The following is a 6,959-nucleotide window of genomic DNA, read 5'->3' on the forward strand; positions in this document are numbered from 1 at the left end:
AAAACAACAACAACAAAAAACCACTTCTTTGTTTTGTTACATGTCTGACCAATCACACCTTACTCCAGCGTATACACTTACCTGTGTACTTTTTTCAAATGGTGGTCTTTGACTACTTACCAATTTACGACCTGCTGTCAGGTCATTACGGCAAGTGGTTGTTTCACACTTGACAGAACTGTCTCTTATGGTGTCAAATGGAGTAAAATTACATTAAAGTCAAGTATAATTGTTAGATTATTGTAAGTTAAACCTGCATATTAAATTTGCATTAAATAACTTAGTGGTACAGCGCCCACTTCGAGAGGAGGAATTCCCGACCGCGTCATAACAAAAGACAAAATGTTTTCAAAAAGATCCTATATAATAACATCGTTATTTACAGAAGTCAGTCGAGTCAAAAGATAAACACTTTTTTTGACAAATTTAAGTTAAATTACCACATAAGTGATAAAGAAATCTAGGTTTAACAAGTGAATGAAGTAAATATTGCCATGCAATACAAAGTCCCCTACTGGAAGCCACCTAATTGTTTCTACTGCAGTATAACATAATGAACTGATATATGTCAATGATGTATAAACAATATTGTACTATATATACAATATGTTATAACAAAACACTTGGATTAAAATTTAAGTAGATAAAAACCTACAGTTGTTTTCATATTGATTTTTGACCACTTATAAAAAAGTTATCATATAAGTTATCTATAGTAACAACAAAGGGAAATTAATAACAAAAAAAAATCTATTATAAGTCCACACAAAACTCTTTACCAGATAGAGATAGGTCAGAATATATCTAAAAATTCAATGTTGCATGAATGTTGTACCACAGAAAAGTGGTCTCGATTTTTCCCTACGGCCAGTAATAAAAAAATAACAATATAATTTATTTATAATAAAAAAGAACGGAGGTAATTCTTAAAACAAGGGTGCCTATGGCGATGAACATTTGTGCCAAGTTACACCAAAAATCCGTCTATGCATTAAGAAGAAATGCTCTGGACAAAGTCATTCTTAAATTTAACCTTTGACTTCTAAGTATGACCATGACCTTAGATCTAGGGACCTGGTTCTTGCGCAGGACAATCCGTCTCATGGTGGTAAATATTTGTGCCAAGTTTCATCAAAGTCCCTCCATGCATGAAGAAGAAATGCTCCAGACAAAATCATTTTTGTATCTAAATTTTGGCCTCTAAGTGTGATCTTGACCTTAGACCTAGGGCCCGGGTTTTGTGCATGACATGTTGTCTCACATAGGGGAATATTTTTGCCAACTGATATTCAAATCCTGTCTTGCATGACAAAATTATAGGGGTCTGAAAGTGTGCACGACATATCGTCTTATTATGGGGTACATTTGGGCCAAATAATATTAAAATCCCTTCATTGATGGGATGGTTATGGACCGGAAAGGAAAAAAGCCCTGTTGACCTTTGACCTCCAACTGTGACCTTGACCTTTGACCTAGGGGTCCGGGTCTTGCGCATGACACGTCGTCTATGGGGAATATTTATGCTAAGTAACTTCATGGATGACAGAATTATGGAGCGGACACGAAACTGCGGACGGACGGAATGACGGAAAAGTGCATTCCTATAGTCCCCGAAACTGGTTTTCAACCAGTAGGGGACTAATAATGGGCTCAGTGTTGTTATATTTTCTCGTCCTTTGGAGTGCATTCAATTTCATTATAACAAAATTCCGGTTAAGCCGGGGTTTGTGGGCATGAGGGTTGTTACAAGTTACATTACCTCTCATGAACATACACTCAGTTGAACCGAGTTCAGTATTATTTTGCTTGGTTGCATTCTATGCTTTCAGGGGATCTTTTTAATGATTTTAAATTATTACATTCACGTCACAGGATATAAAAAAATTTAGTCAGGACACATAGAATATGCAACTCCAACCAGAATTCAAAGGTTAAGAAATATGAGATTTTAATAGATAATGTGCAACATATAGCGCTACCATAAGAATAATGAAGGCCAATGGTCTAAATAACAGAAGAAAATTAATATTTCTTGGTATTACCAAAACAGAAAAGGTGAAAAACTACAGATCGACCAACACGACATACCAAAAATGTTGCTGGCTCGGTTTAACGGAGCCTGTTCATGGACAGTAGTGGAAATGCAAGCGACCGTCCAAACCCTCTAGTCCCTGGTTGAGCAGACACATGTTTAAAGTACCAGAATACAATTTAGAGAAACCCGCTTATGTATTCATACGGCGGTGCACATTGATCCTCCAATGATACACAGAGTGCAATTCAAACCAGAGCCGAGCTGATGCAGGTTAATAAGATTTTCAGAAACATAATCGTTTTTTCACGGCGCGTCACTTCTAAGGGGTCTTTCGAGGCAATACATTCTAAAGTTACAAAAAAAGTCCAAGGACTGACCTGAAATAATTCGTCTCTAGCCACATGGTAGTCTGTACATAGAACTCCCTACCTGTCGACGTAGGAAAGGCATCGTCCTTACTTCAAGTAGGCGCAAGTGCGGTCTAAACATGGCCTCAGAAACTAAGAATGTTTATATGGATATTCTGTCCGTGTCTGGTCTCGGCAATTACAGTTTGTACATGAACTACATGTATATAACATATGTCCATGTTGCTGTCAGACTGAAAATTTATCCATGACTTGCGCCGCTTTTCATGGAATTGCACTCTATGTATCTTTGAAGGTTTCATATAAACCGCCCAATGAACATAGATGTTGAGGTCTGCTCAACTCGGGGCTAGATGGCGCGGAGGTAGCTTATATTTCCACTTTTGTCTATGAACAGACTGAGTCAAACCGAACCTGCAGCATTTTCATTTATGTACTGGTAGGTAGCCTGTGGTTTTGCGCTGCTTTAATTTTATACGGTGTCAACAATCTAAAAAGAAGAGTAGTCACTGAATGAAAAGGAAAGGGATCACTTTCCTTTCCTAGCTGATTCTTTTCATGTTGCTGAACAAACTTACATTGTTTCGTCCATAGTTTTAATATTGAACTTTGCATTATTAATTAATTTAATTGTAATTATTTTGGAACCATTTTGAACCATTTCAAATTCATTTTGAATATAGGAAATAATTTATGAGTACTAATAAGAACATTTTTGGAGATCTGATTGATAGAGAAAATGAAGTGAATCTACTACGCCCTATAGTTGCCGATAAAGAAATCTCACCCCGAGATTGAGATGTTATCCAAAAAAGCGTTTCTACCGAGTCTTTGGATATATCTCAACTCGATGATGGGGTTTCCTTAATACTACAATTTTACTGGCGTGTTAGATTTACTATTTGGCCATTTCCACAGTTTTATTCATTTAACTAATTATTATTATAATGACAAATTAGAGCAATACCAATGATGTAGTATAACAATGACGTCATCAAGTGTAAATGACTGATTTTATGTAAATGCCGCGGATATCTGAAATTGTGCATGACAGAGTTAGTAAACTTTAAGACTTACTATATTGATACTATTGCTTTTTCAGATATACATATCTCTATTAACAAGTAAATAAGTATTGCTTGCAATATAAAGTCCCCTACTGCAAAATGATTATAACTATCTCAACTGCAGAATAACGTATTATTCTGATATCTGCCAATGATGTACATACAACATTTTACTATATGTACAATATGTTATAAGGCCCAATGTTTGGGCTAAGCATACATAAAAATCTATAGTTGATAATCGCTTATTACACCTATAAATGTAAGAGTTATTTTGATAACATGTCATTTTTGAATTGGCGGGAAGATAAGAGAAAAAAGTGCAATGATATACTTATCATATTAAAGGGAAGTAATCCTGGAGAAATCACACCAACATTATTTTAATCAGGTCTGACACATGAGCTTGTTGTGTTGAATATTTGTTTAAAATTAGTTAAATATTCATGCATGGAAGAAAAATCTGTTGAGAGGACAAGAAGAAAAAGAAAAGACCTGAAATAATTTACATAAAAGTACAGGAACAGATAAATGTTGACTCTTGACCTCCAAGTACAACCTTGACCTGTGAGCTAGATTTGTGCCAAGTGACAGTAATATCCTATTGATGGATGACAGAATAACGGACCAGGCAGGAAAAAATGTACTTAACTTCAACCTCTTAAGTGTTACCATGACCGTTGAGCTAGGGGTCTGGGACTTGCACTCGTCATATCGTCACATTATGGGAAATATTTGTGCCAAGTAATACTAGAATCCCCTAATGGATGATAGAGATGGCCCGGAGATAAGAAAACTATTGATATTTCACCTCAAAGTGTGACCTTGACCTTTGTTTTAGGGTTCTGGATATTGTGCATGAAAAGTCGTCTCATTATTGGATACAATCGCGACGAGTAAATTAATACTAAAATCCCTTGATGGATGGAGTTTTGGACCGAACAGGAATAGAATTCTATTGCCACTTGATCTATAACTGTGGTCATGACCTTTGAGCTAGGGCCTGGTGTTGCTCACAACAAGTCATCTCAACCTGAAAAAAAAGACCTAGTGATCTTTGACATCAGAGTGTGACCTTGATCTTCGAGTTGGTTGTCAGTGTGTTGCGCATGACACGACGTCTGTTTATGGGGATTTTTTTCAAAGTAATAGTGTAATTCTTCAGTGGATATCAGAGTTCTCGACTGGACACGAAACAGACCCTGTTAATGCTGTACTAACATTTGACCTCCAAGTGTGACTTTGACCTTAAACCTAGGAGTCTGAAAATTGTGCCTGACCTATTACCTTATTATGGAAATTATTTTTGCCAAGTAATATTAAAATCCTTTGCTGGAGTATTGAGTTACAGACCTAAAAGCAAAAAGTCCTGTTGACCTCTGACCTCCAAGTGTGACATTAACCCTTGAGCTAGGGGTCCGGATCCTGCCAACGAAACGTCGTCGCATTATTGAAAACATTTTGCCAAGTAATATTAAAATCCCTTGATGAATGACAGAGTAATGGACCGGACAAGAAATTGCGGACAGACGAATGGTTGGAATGACGGACAGACAGACGGACAGACAGACGGAAAAGGGCTATCCTATAGTCCCCAGTGGGGCTAAACTGGTATTTTATGACAAGAGAGATGATTTTAACTTTTAATGTTAACTGATGTTGTCACTTCCCGTCATTTTAAAGGCATACGCTAGAGTCTCTGTATATGAGATGAGGGAATTTTTCCCAATAATAGAATTTCTTCAAACTTTGGATATTAAAGGAGAATCATCTAAGAAACAAAGATATGCAATAAAAGTCATAGGTCACCAGTATTGAAAAAGAGTCCCTTGAAAACGGCATTTCTTCTTCAGCTGTTGATTTAATTTAGTAATACATGGCGATATGTTAAATCCTAGGGTTTGGGAGTACATTGACTAAGGGAATTCGGTGAAGTAATATCAGATTTATTCCCTTTTATTGTGAAACAAGCTAATTAAACATTATTGTTTGACATGGCTACCTATGTAGCCTACATACACTTTGCAACCTACCTTAACTACCTAAGATTATCTACCTATCTCTTTAGTAGCTATCTGGCTAGTTAACTATTTAGGTACCTGCCTGCCTGTTTGTCCGTATGCCTGCCCACCAACCTGGCTGCCCGCCCGCCTATGCACCTGCCTACCTACCTACCAACCAACCAACTATATATCAATAGAGTCTATAGAAGTACTTTGCTATAGCTTGATTGACCTACCTTCCTTCCTACCCAACTACCTACATATATATACCTACATACAAAAGAACCCATTCATCTACCTACGTACATTACCTTCCAACTCTTCTCGTGGGCGATACAAGAAAATATTTGTGTAATTTCTATCATTTGATATAATTTATCTACTTTACCAAGTACAAATCTATCTATCTATCTTCCGTAACCGTCGAACCCCTTGCGGGGACGTAGACGTTTTGCGCGTCAAAATCATAAGAGAAAGAATATAGTGATAAAAATTTAGAGTGGAAGAAACTAAAAAATAACTTTGGTGAAATAAAAAGGTTAAAACTTGAGTTAGCAGGATAACTAGGGCGAGACATGTTCAAGGCTGCAAACTGCGGCACTGAACTGCTCTAGGGTAGGGAAGTGGGCGACACTGGGGGGTAGTTGGTTCCAATGGTACACAGTTCTCGGAAAATAAGAGAACTTGTAAGAGTCAGTGGTTGCAGTAATTAACCTATAACTTAGGGAATGGCCATAGCGGACACATCGGGTCATTGGGGTAAGGTAATCTACGATATGGATAGCAACCAGATCATGATAAATCTTGTAGAAGAGTGATAACCTAGAATCTATACGCCTTAAATCCAGTCGACGAAGGTTTAGGCAGTGTAGCATATCTGTTACACTGGAAGTACGGCCGTAGTCAGTCTTGATCCAACGGGCGGCTCTCCTTTGGACGCTTTCAATTTGGTCTATCTGGGTTTGGGTGCGGGGCGACCATACCTCGGAGGCATATTCAAGCTGGGGTCGGACTAGAGTCTGGTAAGCAATGGTCTTAATGGGTTGGGATTTGACCTTAATATTTCTTCTTAAGAACCCTTGGGTTTGGTTAGCTTTTTTGGTTGACCTATTTATGTGATTGTCCCATGATAGGTAATTTGAGATATCCAGCATTAGTTTGCACTGGGTGTATGATAAAAACTCAGTTTTATACTGAAATAAGTTTTACTTATATTAGGTTAATGACGGGTTCTGCTTAGCCCCAGGCTAGAGTGCGTGGCGGTAGCAAGCATTTCCATGCACTATATATATATACCGTCCGTGAAAATACGTGTCAGTCAATCCGAGCCTGCAACATTATTATTTTACTCACTATTTTATCTATGAAAGAATCTGCCCCGCTTTTAAATAATACATCATTTGAACATAATACCATTCCTTTTCAATATTTTTTGCATTATTACTGTTTTATAATCTCGATTCATGAGAATAACATAGTTGGACAT

Source organism: Mercenaria mercenaria, chromosome 17 (genome assembly GCF_021730395.1).
Source record: "Mercenaria mercenaria strain notata chromosome 17, MADL_Memer_1, whole genome shotgun sequence".
Taxonomy (NCBI): domain Eukaryota; kingdom Metazoa; phylum Mollusca; class Bivalvia; order Venerida; family Veneridae; genus Mercenaria; species Mercenaria mercenaria.